Source organism: Lontra canadensis, unplaced genomic scaffold, assembly GCF_010015895.1.
Source record: "Lontra canadensis isolate GAN:19392208 unplaced genomic scaffold, GSC_riverotter_1.0 scaffold18, whole genome shotgun sequence".
NCBI lineage: Eukaryota > Metazoa > Chordata > Mammalia > Carnivora > Mustelidae > Lontra > Lontra canadensis.
The window spans coordinates 1,715,727-1,731,045 of NW_022631012.1; the positions used below are offsets into that span (position 1 = coordinate 1,715,727).

At 35.9% G+C, this 15,319-nt stretch overlaps 1 protein-coding gene and 1 pseudogene across 1 annotated transcript in view; one reads left to right on the forward strand and one right to left on the reverse strand.

Moving 5' to 3' along the window:
* SPAG16 (sperm associated antigen 16) overlaps positions 1-15,319 on the reverse strand; it is a 1,004,614-nt gene that overhangs the window by 358,365 nt on the left and 630,930 nt on the right. The window lies entirely within an intron of this gene.
* Positions 4,912-10,858, forward strand: LOC116869217 (annotated as a pseudogene).

A 15,319-nucleotide genomic window follows, 5' to 3' on the forward strand; every position in this document is an offset into this window, starting at 1 on the left:
AAAACAATAGTCCTTCATTTCATACTGAAGTTTTCCAATTTATTGATTTTTCTCTAACAAAACATGTCTTTCATAAATTAGTACATAGATTTTTTTTCTGCCATTTCTCATTCAAAGTTTTTATTTTTAATTTTTTTATGATTTATTATAATTATTTGAGAGAAAGTGAAAACAAGCAGTGGGGAGGGAAAGAAGGAGAGAGAGAGAGAAGCAGGCTCCCTGCTGAGCAGGAAGCCTGATGCAGGGCTTAATCCCAGGACCTGGAGATCATGAGCTGAGCCAAAGGCAGATGCTTAACCACTGAGCCACCCTGGCACCCCTAATTCAAAAGTTTTTATAATTTTATGTAGGATAGACCAAGAAACATGCTCCAAAACAAGGACATATGGTTAGAAGGCATTTAAGTTGCTTCATTAGTAAACAAAAGATGAAAAAAAGATGAAGACAGTATCTTTCTTTTGCTGGCAGCTACTGTTGGCACTCAGTCACCCATATCCTAATTTTGTAATTTTTAGGCCTCTGTGCTAGGCAGATGTTTATCTAAATCATTTAAATCTCTGTCTTCTACATTTTAGACACATTTAGTATTAAGAGATGCTCCCTGTTTAACAGCATAGATTTAAAGTTAATTAAAAAGAAGTTAAAGAAGGAGAAAAATAATTACTTTTCCAGAGGCATTTGTTTCATTTTTGGCAGGTTAGAATTAAGGAAGTGGAATAAAGTCTTAAAAATCAGAAATACTTTAAAAAATCATTATTGTTTGCTTTTTTATATACTGATAAGTGCCAAGTTAATTAAGAAAAGTAATTCATTTAGTAATGCAGCATGGGCTAATGGATAAAGTAACTCTTCTCATGCAGTAGTATTATTTTGTAGGATTGAAGCTTTTGAAATATTATATGCAAATTACTCATCAAAAGTAGAAATCACTGACATATAATTGGAAATTCCATAGGAATTCAAAGATAGTATGGTACAGGAAGAGGAATTTGGGGAGTTTTTCTTAGAACTTTAAAAATACATAAACTAGCAAAAAAAAATGTAATGAGATTTTACATACTAATTTTACAGTACTGTGATTCAGTGGGGAAAAAAATCCTGCTAAATGGCTGCAGAATTTAGGTTTCCCATACATGTTCTGTCACTCCCCTGCTGTGAACATTTCTTTAACCTTTAAAAATCCCTAGAGCTACTTCATACAGTGGTATTGTTAGGGAAAAGGAATTAGTATATGCATATTATGGATCTCGGAAAAATCTCTAGATTAGGACAAATTATTTTCAGCCTTCCCCAACAGAGCACTACTAATTGCCATATATTTATATTAAATTCTTCAAGATAATAAACACTGTAATTATAACTGCAAAATTACTGCCATTAAAAACCATTTTAATTACCTTAAATTTGCAACAACAGAAAAATCTCTTTGGACTGAAATAATATATGTAGCTATATAAGCAAAGTGGAACATGAATACATCCTGATTTAGAGACATGGATTCTTTGTGAGGAGCCCAAGGCCACCGGTCATCAAAGCAGGCCATCCATGTTCAGCAAAAAGTTGACAGAAATAGTAAGCTGGATGTTCTCATTTCCATGGGTTTCGTTAGTAATTAATTAATCAATAATAGGGTCCATTAGACCTCAGAAATACATTACACTTTGCAAAGGAAACACTATTCTCATGTTTTCTCTTTTATGCTCTTCTATGCTCTATGAAACACTTGAAAAGCCTCTGATAGGAGCAATTATATAAATAAATCCTTGAACCAAGAATTTCCTATGGATTTTCTAATTATCAGTTTGTATTTAGCAATAAAGAGATAAAGGGTTTTAGAAAAAGAAAAAAAAGAGAAGCTATTTCGTTGTTTCATTATTAAACTTTGAGTTCCACTTAACACCTCAGTCAAAACTAAAACATTTATCGCTATCACTAGTGACATGTATTAATAAAACGCAGAGTTTGAAATGCAGTTTTAAGCTTCATGTAGGTATATAGGGTGGGATGATGGAAAGATCATAAGCTTCAGCATCAATAGATTGGAATTCTCATCTCTGCTTGCCATTTCCCCACTATGTGAGTCTGGTCATGTGACTTCCTGGGGTTTCTGTTAGAACAGTTGTACCATTGTGATCATTGCACAAGCAAACCTGAGTCAGCCTGGACCTTGTCTCCTGATCATCCGTGTACAATAGAGCTTTCAGCATTAGGATGTGTGACTGGTGCCCTAAGTCAGTTTTCTAGGAATGAATTATCTGAAAATGAGGTTTCTCTTAAGGGGAAGTCAAAGGCAGTGTGACTACAGGGAGGTCATACTTCTAGAGGGCCAACCCACTCCTGCTTCAGAAGGTCTCACATGCAGAAGGTCTCACATGCTTCAGAAGGTCTCACATGCACTAAACACATTCATATCTGTCCTCATCCACAGTGCGTCTTTGCTTTCAGGCAGCATTAATCAGACATTTTGGTCAGTTCTTAATTATAACTAAGGAATAACACATAAAGCCCTGACAATTGTTTCGTTGATGTTGTTGTTGTTGTTGTGTTGTTTTGTTTTGTTTTGTTTTGTTTTGTTTTGTTTTGTAATGTAAGTGCCTGACTTGAGCTTCGATTGCTGAGGAATCCACTTTAAAAACAAATGAACACATTGCCAGCCACACAACTACATAAAAACCAGGCCACTTCCCCATACTGAAGCTCCTTTGTTTTAGAGATGCTGGTTGATTTCCATAACTGACGCTTTGGATCACTTCCCTTTTCTCTTTCGGTGCTTTAAGTTCCTACTTTTAGGCTTTAAATTCACCAATAAACAGTGAGCTGGAAAACCCTGGATGCTACCCTTGACTCCAGTAAAAGCAGAGCACCGCCCCCCACCCCGACCCCAGCGGTTTCACTCTTTTTCTACCTGCCATCTTGTTGTGTGGCCTGACATATGCTCTGCAATTTCCAGGTCTTGTTGGTAGTAAACCTTTATTTTTTCAGAGTTTTCTGATGGTTGTTACTAAAAGGAATCTTTCAATCACAATAAGGACAACAACAGCTGGTCCAACCACAGCAATGGTTATTGATAGACTGAGACCAGCACAAAACAAATATCTAGTTTTCATTTTCCTTTGTTATGGTCTGGTTAAGAAGATTTAATATGAATTGCAAATTCCTCCTAGTATAAATTAAAGCTAAATTTAATTTTAGCTCAAATGGAACTAAATTTGAAACCCTGATTCAATTGGAATAACTATCTTCCATATTTTATGCAGTATCTCCATTCATGTTTGAATTATATCTCCCCTTAGTCTTTCTGCTTCAGGTAAAATGATCTTGTTTTCTTTTGCTTTTCTTCAGAAGCTCTAGTTTTCATGTCTTAAATCATTTTTTTTTTCCATTCATTAAATCTCTGGAACACTTGGGTTGTAGTCTCAAACAGGAAATGGAGTTAAAGCCTATGCAATGTTGAGTGTGGGCAGAAGATTTCCTTGTCATTTTCACAAAAGAGGCTCTCAGTTTTTGCCTATGTTTGTCTTTCTGAAGCACACCTTGACTTTACTGCTAGAGTATTAAAGAAATTATATAGAAAATTAAGTTATAAAGTTTCCCCTTTTTATTACATTTTTAGTTCATTTTATTTATTGTTGTTTTAAATGGAACTCTGCTGTACGAAGCAAGCAGAGGGGGAAGTATGAGAAACAATCAGTTTTGCTTGGGACAGAATATCAACAGACACTTTGGTGAAACCAAAGTATAATTAAAATTGGCAGAAAGGATTTATTAGTTTACTATTAAAAAAGTAATACCTCTTTTGAATTGAATTCATACTCTTGTGATTATAATATATGATGCAAAGAGGAAAAAATTCTCCAAAACTAAGGCGAGAAGAAATGGCCTAGACCTTGACTCCACATAATCTATGAGTAACACTGCAGTTAACATTGGAGTTGTGGCTGATACAAGAAAGTCAGAATTTAGCAGATATGAATGACCTCAAAATGAGTTCGTTGTGCCTCAGGGACAGAGTATCTTCTTCCCTTTTTGCCACATTCTGAGTTATACCAGAAAAAGTCAAAAGCAGTGTGACTACATCAAAGGTCATTAGACTTCTAGAGAGTCAACTTCTGCTTCAAAGGCAGTCACCCAGTGGCTGAACACCTGCCACTAAGTTCCTTGTCCAGTCTAGCACTATGGACCAGTTAATTCAGTTTACTTTACCCAGTACTCATGAAGGACTATGGGAAGTTCTAGAGGTGGAAAATGTCCATATTTTAAGGTGTTTTTTAAATTGGCTGACCTTCTCTACTCCATGTAAAAATCGTTCCACTAGTAATAATGATTTTGCAATAGTAAAAAAAAAAAAAAAGAAAATCATTGTTTTAATTGACATGAATAGAGCTTATTATATAGCATATTCATGTTTAAAAGAAATATACAGATATGTTCCACTTAATAACAATATATCATATTACAAATCACATAGGAAAGGATTGTGCTAAAAATTAAGTCTGCCTCTAGGGCAAAATTTATCAACTACATCTAACAACGTAGGATAAAACCCCCATGATATGCAGCTGCTTGGAGCCTGACAACTACTCCCAAGGAAAGTGATAGTAACGTGTATCAGCCCTTAAGGCTGATCATCCTCAGCAATGTCATCTGTCAGACTCTGGAAGGCAGATCCCCTGTGGGTAGGTCAGTATTCTTGCTTACTCTATTAAATTGCAATTATGTGAACTTCCCCATCATGGGTCATCTACTCTTTAGGTGCAAGCAATGTTGTATCTTGAGATTTTACACTATTCTAAGTATAACTGGAAGAGGCCTAATTAGAATGTTATCGCAGATACACTACATCACTTAGAAAAGCAAAATGAGAGTTAGCACCCACAAAGGAAAAGAAGCACAAACTTTGAAGTGAACGAGATGGGGAAGGAAATAGCAAATAAAAAAGCAAATGAGTTTAATACAACTTTTCTCTCTGAAGGCTCTCTGAACCTGGCCAATTCAGCACGCATTGAATGTGCTTCTGCAACTCTTCTTCATGCAGAGCATTGGTAAAAGCTTTTCTTGGCAATTCTTCTTGGTCTTCCTTTTTCTACACTTTGTTTGATAAATGTCTTTTCCTTTTGAGCTATTATTCCTCTGCTATAAAATATTTTCAGAGAGAAAAAAAAAACCACAATGAGCTGAGTAAGAGACTGGCTTGTAAAACACTAGCATTAGCAAAATAGTACTGCCTGTCGTCCTTGGAAGGGTGGAGGCCACAGGAGAGGTAATGTGAAATTGCCAGAGATATTCTTGGAGCTAAATTAAAACATAACAAACTATTGTGTCATCATTATTAAAGGGTAAGACACTGCTGTGATTGTATGTTTCAGAATGTATAGTCAAAACGTGTCCTCAAGGAAATAAGCAACCTCACTTTTTTAGTATGGCTCATCCTTCTGTATTCTGAGCATTTAACAATTATGTTTTAGAGTAAAAATGAGTAATAATGTTCTGGTGACTGTCACGATTTGGCTTGAAACCTGTAATCTCTTTTGCAGAAGTGCACCTTTTTTTTTTCTTTTTTTCTTTTTCCTAAAGCCCATAATGACTTTGGTGGAGAACAAACTTGCTTTAGTAACCCTGGAGAAGAAATAATCTGGTGACAGAGAGAGGAGAAAACAGATGAAAGAAGAGGGGAAAGCCGTTTAGTAGTATAGACTACCAAACTTCAAGTGCCTCTTAGCATTTTCAAGAAATGACTTTTACACTAATTCCTTTATTTATGGGAATAAATTTGTTTTTTTTGCAGATTCATTGTGAATGTGAAACAGGGTTAAAATTAACCAATTAACTCATAAAAATGTTTATATGAGCTTTTCAGATTAGTATTAAACAAAGCAAGATAGTCAGAACTAAAGCAGACAGTAATAATAGTCCAAAGCCACATTCTCTTTGAAATTATATGTTAATTCATTCATTTACATGTGCACGCATTTATTCAAAAACACCTGTTAGGAGTGAAGTGCCCGTATATAGATACAAATATGAGCACACACATGCATGGTCCCTGCCTTGTGGAGCTTACAGTATTGTGTGAAGAATTTGCAGTTTTATGAATGACCACAACAGTGAAATTTTACATAGTCAAATCTTCCCTCGGAAAGTGGTTTCAGTGGTGAGAACTAAAGAACTGATAGGTGTTAAGGAGGCAAAGAAAGGTAGGAGGTCCTTTGTAAGTAGAGAGAACAAGACATAGGAAAACCCTGCAGGGGATGTAAATGGTGACTGTGGGAACTATGGGAAAATCAACTGGATTTGGCCAGACAGACCAAGAAAGAGGATAATAAGATGAAGTTGGAGAGGCAAGTAAAGGCCAGGTCATTTGAGGTGTCATAGGTTATATTAAGACATTTTAAATTTTTTTTCTAAGAGAAAAGTGAAGCAATTTATGGTTCATAAATGGGAGTCAATGGGATTGGAAGGTCATATGAATATACGAAATTAGAAGGGACTTTGGAAAAATCACTAGGGCTACAAAATGAAAACAGATGGGTATCAGGCACACTGTATATAGATAGATTAACACATTATTGCATAATAACCAAAGCCGTAGCCCCATTCTAGAACTGAGGAGGAAACCAGCCTGCCTTCTGGGTCATTCCTCCCTTTTCCTGGAGGATCACATACGTTTCATCACCTGACAGTGCTACTGTCCTGACCCATAAGATCCCAGAACTTCAAAGGCCTTTCTTCATTTTGTCCCATCCCTGTCCCCTTTAGTCTAAGCTGATGGTGTTTCCGCTGTTCTAACACCATGTCTCTCCCTGGCTTCTGCAGAGAGGCTGATCAGATCCATGAGTCACACCCACAATCAACTTATGGAATTACTGTCCATGCTATCCTTAAACACACCTTCTCATTTTTTGCAGTACCGATAGACTGAGAATTTTCCAGCTCTTCAAGTTCTGGTTTCCTTTGGCTTAACAACCTCTTCAATTAATCTGTCTCCTTTCATGTTTTACTATAAGCAGCAAGGAGAAACCAGGCCACACTACCAACACTTTGCTTAGAAATCTCCACAACTAGGGTGCCTGGGTGGCTCAGTGGGTTAAAGCCTCTGCCTTTGGCTCAGGTCATGATCTGAGGGTCCTGGGATCAAGCCCCACATCAGGCCTCTCTGCTCAGCAGGGACCCTGCTTCCTCCTCTCTCTCTACCTGCCTCTCTGCCTACTTGTGATCTCTGTCTGTCAAATAAACAAATAAAATCTAAAAAAAAAAAAAATGTCCACAACTAAATACCCAAGTTTGTCACTTACTGCTTTCCCCAAAACATTAGAACACATTTTGACCAACTTATGTGCTGCTTTATATACCAATGATTGCCTTTCCTTCAATTTCCAGACAGATGTTTCTCATTTTTGTTTGAGACCTCATCAGAAGCACCTTTACCATCCATATTTCTACCAACAGTCTCTTCAGGGCCATCTAGGCTCTTTCTATCATGTACCTCATAACTCTTCTGGTCTCTGCACTTTGTCCAGTTCCAAAGCCACTTCCACATTTTAGGTATTATTGTAACATCACCCTCTTCTTGGTACCAAAATTTGAATCATTATGCTAGGTTTGCCCTAACAAAATGTCACAGATTAGGTGGCTTAAGCAATGGAAATTAATTTTCTTACAGTTCAGAAAGCTGTAAGTTCAAGATCAAGATACCACAGGATTATTTTTTTCCGAGGCCTCTCTCCTTGGTTTGCAGATGATCTCATTCTGTTCTCCTATGGCCTTTCTTCTGTGGGTATGCATCCCTGGTGTCTCTGTCCAGATTTCTTCTTTTATAAGAACGCCAGTTACATTGGGTTAAGGGCCTACCCGTAAGACCTTATTTAAACTTAACTACCTCTTTACAGGCTCTGTCTCTAAACACAGTCATATTCTGAGGTACAGGAGTTAGGGCTCCAAAATGTGAATTTGGAGGATCACAGTCCAGCCCATAATAGGCCCCTTCCCATGCTTCTGCTTAACTCCATAGTTCCTTACTAGGACACACACCTGTTAGGCTGGTGCCCTCTTCATTTTCCCTGATCCCATCAGTTCTTTTATTGTACAAATGAACTCTACCCCTGACACTCCTGTATCAATTGCTGTCATTTTATATTCAGATACCTAATACATACATCTAGAATTCTGATTTATTGTAATGAGAATGAGGTAAACTGTGTATGAGTATGAGTGTGTGTGTGTGTGTGTGTGTGTATAAAACATTTATAAATGTTTTTTACAAATTTTTTTGTTTATAAATGTTTTATACACACACACACACACACACACACACACACACACACACACTGCATGTAGAGAATACCTATAGTGTTTGGGAGAGAAATAAGAGTAAGAGAGTAATAAGAGACCCTATCTTTTTCTCTAACTTCATAAATATCACTTAATACAAATTATATCGAGTGTTAGATAAGAATGTGGTAACTTGAAGCTTCACTGCTATGTTTTACTTAAATTCCTCAAATCATACCATTTAGACATTGATTCTGACATAGAAAGAACCAGGACAGTGCTTCTCAAATTGTATCTAGCAAAACTGCATTAACCAGAACTATTTGGGACACTTGTTAAACAATAAACATTCCTAGGATCAAGATAAACTTAATTAGAATTTCTTGATATAGGGCCCAGGAGTCTGCATCTAAACCCAACCTCATCAAATGACTCTTAAATGCCTGAAGCTAAAGAAAATTTGGCTAGAATTTTTCTTCAGGCCTCTTCTTGGTGAGAGAGACAGTCATATTGTTTTTAAGACAGCCCTTTCTCTCTTACTAAAAGGAACAAAATACTGTAATGCAATTGGTACAAGTTTTGATAACACAAAACTGAAGTATGAAGAAAGGTCAGTTTGCTGATGCCCTTCAAGAATAAAAAATTCTATCTGAAATGTATATAAATAAAATCTAACTTTTATATATTCCTTTTTCTATCAATTCTATTCTTTAATATAGAACATATCTTAAAGCTGTTTTATATATTTTTCAAATGGTGTTTCTACAAAATGTACATTTTCAAAGTATTAAAAAAGGTTCTTTTTTTCTTTTTCCTTGTAATTTGAGGTATGTTATATAACTTCTTTTAAAAAATTACCTCGATGTCTGTCCAGTCTTGTCCTCATGGGATTATGGCCCTCGGGACTCCCCATGGCTGTCTCCAGGTATTTGGGGACTGTCTGCCAGTCCCCAAATACCTGGCATGGAGCCCACAGAATGTACAACTGCAGAATCTGGTTTTGAGACATCTTAGAAAAATGATACTATGTGAATGGAAAATACTTATACTCATGCATTTTAAAGGTCATAATTTACATCAGTATAAACATCATCAACTAGGAATAGGAATACATCTATAATGATTTATATTTATAACCAAATATAGATATTTCTACCAGGATGATTAATTTATATATATATGATTTTCCATAGAATGGCATTATTATTTCTGAAACAAAACTAGAGAGAATGTCACAAACCAGAGAGTATAAGAGAGGTTAAAAAATAAAAAGCAGCTTTAGCTTAAATAATCTGGGTAAGGAGGTAAGGCTATCATTCACATAATCCAGATCAAAAAAGGCAAATAATATTGAAGGACAAGAAGAGATGTTTCTGATCAAATGATCAAGATCAAGACTACCTTTAATACAACAAAGTTTCATCTAATTTCTTAACTGTTCCTCTCTAGTCATTGAGACAAGTTTTTCAGATTGCTCTTTTTACTTTAGAAAATGCCTAAACTGCTAAATTCTGCTTAGATGTTACCCATGGGGAATAATGGATAAGTAGTTTGTTTCTTTCTTCAAAGCCATCTAGGAACCCTGAGCAGCCCCACCGCCAGCCTAGTTACCATCACACCCCGAGAGGAGCTGCAGCTGCCAGCCTGTCACCATCACCACAACCGTGAGCAGCAGGGCTGGGACTCAGCAGCCAATTGCACCCTCAGTACTGCCCACAGCAAGCCCGTCACCACCCGCAGCCAAGCAGGGAAGAGAGGCCAGTGCCACCCCACATAGGCGACACCTACCATAGTACGGAAGAAGGTCATCACAATAAAGGTTTTGGTATCAGTAAAATAGTTCAATGTAAGACATAGATATGGTTTTCTTTAATATGAATGATACCAAGGAAGATGTAGTCATGCATCTGACTGCCAAAACTTCACAGTGTAGGAGATGGAGAGACTGTGGCGTTTGATGTTGTTGAAGGAGAAAAGGGTGTGAGGGCAACAAATATGACAGGCCCTGGTCCAGTTCTAGTCCAAGACAGTAAATACGCAGCAGACTGTCACAATTATAGATACTCTCAAGGCAGGGGTCCACAAAATTCCCAGCAGAATTGCCAGAATAGTGAGACTGGGGTTAGAAAGTGGGATTGGAAAGTGCTCCAGAAAGCCAGGCCTAACAGCACTGGCTCTACAGCAGGGTCGCCTCCCACCTTACTGTATGCAGAGACCCCGTGGGCTTGGACCAGTCTTCCAACTTGCTGTGGAGGGAGAGTTGATGGGAGATGCTGACAACCAGGGTACAAGAGAACAAGGTAGACCAGTGAAATAGAGCATGCATTGGGATTGTAGACCATACTCCACAAGCATCCTTCCTGCCACAGACAGCCTAGGGAGGACAGGAATGAGGAGGGTAAGGAAAATCAAGACAAGATCCAAGGTTAGCGGTTACCTCAATGTCAGTATTGACACTGAAATTCAATTACCAACATAGACACCAAGAAAACCCTAAACCACAAGGCGGCAAAGAGACAAAGCAGCCGATCCATCAGCTGAGACTTCATCCCCTCCTGAGGCTTACCATCTGTACTATCATCTGCTTTAGTCATACAGCAAGAAGGAATGAAATTCCAGCAGTAAGAAATGAACAAAAGATTCGAGCTGAAGACCTTAAGTGCTTGCTTTTTGCCCATTGACCAGATAAAAAGAACTATCCTCATTATCTACGCAGCATGGGTTTTAATTATTTTTACCTAGATATCTTCTTTTGGCAACTACAAAAAATTTTTTCTTTTAAAGCCTGGTTTTTCTCCATACACCTTTAAAGGTTTTTAAATTGCTTCGTACATGCTCAAGTTGAGATTTTTAAGAACATCATTTTTAATTTGTAATAAAAAAATTTACAACTTGACTTTTTTCCAAAAAATCAACAAATGACAAGCACCTGTTAATAAGTTTAAAAAAAAAAAAAAAAGCCATATGTCAAGTTGTCCAGGGCTGGTAGTGACTTAGGAAACCTCAGTAAGCAGCTTTTATTGATGGAGAAACTATAGCTTGGCAGCAGAAAGAAAAGACAAATTGTGTCTTTTGAACCATAGTGACTAAAGGGGTATTTACAGAATTTCTCAAAATTATTTTATTACTTAGAAGATTGTATTTAGAGCGATTTCTAGAGTTTTTAGTGCTGTATAAGTAAAAATTACACAAATGCAAGGATTGAAAGAAATTAGAAAACATCAGAAAAAAAAAAAATGTTGACATGAAATAGAAGACACAGAAGACAAGACTCCAAGGAGTAAGTCAATATTTATCTTCTCAGCAAATAGGACAAGAATATGTCATAATTCTTATCTACATGGAGTTAGGAACCAAAAAACAGGGAAGTATAATGGTTGTTTACATTCAGATAAGGAGTACATATTTCTAGAATTTTGATTTACTATAATAAAAATAAAAGACGCTTATGGGTATACAAATATGTCTATCACATGGCGATAGTCTATCTCAGTATTGCACATATACAATCTCCATTGTTTTCTAATTTTCAAATGGACTTAATAAAAATCTCAATTCTGTCTCTGATAGCGTGCATAATATCAATTATCTAAGCAACCAGGCCACTGCATTGTTTCTTCAGATGAATGAAACTCCTGGTATGAAGCCTGTAATTTATCCGAACACAGGCCAGTGCTGCAACCAGGTAAATGAATGGTTCTAACCCCATGTTCTAAATCATCAAGCTGTTCCTCCCACTTCCATTACACTATTTTTTCCTCCAGCTATTACCCATTCAATCCTTAATATTTTAGAAAATAGAAAAATACAAAAAGGAAAGTCACATCAAATTGCTGAAAGGAAGGAATGAAAGCACGTGCTCTACAACACATTAACTCCTGTCTTAGTCTGTTTGGGCTGCTATAATAAAGCACCACAGATGAGGCTGCCTTTGGGGTACCAGACTGCTCTCTTTACTTGGAGCTTTTTTTTTTTTTTTAATGTTGTTTAGTAAAGCTTCATACCAGGTAAGATCTCTGATTCTTGTTAAGTCTGATTAGAAAATCCATTCTTTTATGTTAGCTGACAGCCCTCAAGAGATTTTTCTGTTAACAAGTATAGATTTTAAGACTTTTTAAAAAACTCAGTATATTAACAAAGTAAAAAGAGGCTACATTTCTTCATAACTGCCCTCTAACAAAAGTGGATATGAAGGTCTGTTTTACTGCTGAACACTTAGATGGACTGGGATAGATCAATTTAGAGGAGAAACTTAGAAGACCTGAATCTACACACTCACTGTATAATAGTGAACATTGATTAGTAATGATCAATTCAAAGTGATATCATGGTAAACATGTTAAGTTTTATAATCTTACTAAATAAAAAATTTAGTAAGGGCTAATTTTTTTGGGGGGGGGCGCCAAGCAATAATTAATAGATAGGTAGATAGATAGCAAAAGCAAGATGATTAGTTGGCATCAGACTTCTAAAAAACTATTTACAAAATAATGTACCAGTAGAGCAGCATTTTTAATAATCCAAGGAAAGAAAATGTAAATCATGGATTTTATAGTCAGCTAAGTTTTCATTCAAGGATCAATAGTAAAAAAAACAGTTTTAAATACAGAATCCAACTAAGAGATGAATTAGAACATTTCAGCAATAGGATTACTGGTGAGCTTTTTAATATATTGTAGGTTTAACACTAAAAGGTAAAGTGGACGGTGAAATAATGTTTATGATATGCACTACATAGTACGTGTTGTATGTTTTGACAGAGTAGAAAAATTGCACCTAAAAATGACAGGAGAGGGGTGCCTGGGTGGCTCAGTGGGTTAAGCCTCTGCCTTCAGCTCAGATCATGGTCTCAGGGTCCAGGGATCGAGCCCCCCATTGGGCTCTCTGCTCAGCAGGGAGCCTGCTTCCCCCTGTCCCTCTGCCTGCCTCTCTGCCTGCCTCTCTGCCTACGTGACCTCTCTCTGTCAAGTAAGTAAATAAAATATTTTAAAAAAACGACAGAAGAATGGAATCGGTAGAGGGAAGTTATTATTGTGTAGGCAATAGTATGGAGTTAAAAGCATGTCATTAGGGCGCCTGGGTGGCTCAGTGGGTTAATGCCTCTGCCTTCAGCTCAGGTCATGATCTCAGGGTCCTGAGATCGAGCCCCACATCAGGCTCTCTGCTCAGCAGGGAGCCTGCTTCCCCACCCCACCCCACCCCATCCCACCCCGCCTGCCTCTCTGCCTCCTTGTGATTTGTCTGTCAAATAAATAAATAAAATCTTTAAAAAAATAAAGCATGTCATTAAAACCACAATGTAGTAACATGGTAAAAAAAAAAAAAGTAAGCAGGGAAACAAAAGAGTTTTAAAAATAAGTAAAAAGTTAGCCCACAGAACGAAATATATTCCTTCTTAAAAACTAAAAGATTTTTTTTGAAAAGAGCCCCCAAACCATTTCACGTAGAGTAACATAGCAAATAAAATATACATAGTAATTATTACATAAAATAATATGAGAGTTACAATTAAACATTTCAATGAATGACTTAACTCACCTATTAAAAGGAAACGATTTTCAATTTGGCAAAGCAAAACCCAAATGTATTCTGTATGAAAGACATATGCTTAAAATACTTTGGAAAAGCAAAATATAAAGAGATAGGCAAAGACAGACCAGGCTTCTAGAAATAATAATAAAGCAAACCAATAATAATATCAAATAAAATAAACTTTAAACTAAACTGTGTTAAATATGACAGAATTATTGTTTTTAATGCTAAAAAACTCAGTTCACAGCAAATACCTAATAATTGTGAATATCTATGCACCAAAATAATACAGTAATACCTTTGTAAGCAAAAACTACAAGAGATATAAAAAATCATAGAAAAAAACATATTGACCTTAGGTAATGTTAATACATCAGAATAAGTGACACAAGGACAGGATACAGAAGTCCTACAGAACCTACGAGTAAAGTAGAAATTTACACCCTAACAAATTGTGATTATACCTTCTCAGACACTCATGGGACAATCATAAAATCTGATAATATATTAAGTCACAAAAAATGAATTTCATAATTAAAAATGCTGCAAGTAAAATTTTAATGCATAAAAAACTAGAAATTATTTAAGATATTAAAGATTAAAAGATTATTTTAACTAGAAATGATGTTTACTAAACAATTCTTGAGTGAATATGGAAATACAAAGTAAAATTAAAGAACATATTAAAAAGAATAAAAATGAAAACAGTAAGACACACGTACAAATGTGTGTGTATATGTGTATATATATATATATAAAATAATGTGTGAGACACAAAGAAGCAATAAAATAAATTATATAGCCTTAAACACTATCAAAGAATATGTTTAAATTAGTAAGTTAAATTTTCTGCTTAAAAATCTAGAAATATGAAAAAAGAAACTAAACCAAGAGAAAACACAACGAAGGTAAATAGAATTTAATGCAGTTCTGACTCTAAGAATATTAATGTTTCACAGACTCAAAAGAAAAAGAAGAAAAGAAATTAATAAAACAAATAAGGGAGGGTAGAAAATCCTACTACTGAACACAAAGAAAGGACTCAGCATATTTCAAACAGATAACATTTGAATAAGTAACACCAACTATTGTGAGAGGGGGAACATCTAACTCAAATAACTTAAACATGGTAGGGTAGTAGTTGGACTATATGCCTTCAAGCTAAAGATAGAAAGAGCTCTAAACAAATATTGAATGCTAATTATTAGTAGGCTTCCTTTCTTAGACACCTGGATTAGTAATAGTGAAACTGTTTTCTCTGCATTATAAGATTGAACATATAAGTAAATATATTACGGATAACTGGGGCTGTGTTTGTCATTGGCAAGCAGGAGAGTTTTAGACATGGAAAAGGAGGAAAATAAAGTGAATTCTGTCATGGGATTGGAATTAGAGGTGTCATAATAATAATAAATAAATAAATAAATAAATAAATATAATAATAAAAATCCATAATTTTTAATATATCTAGTTTAATGTGTATATGTGTTCGTGTGTGCATATATTCATCTTTTTATCT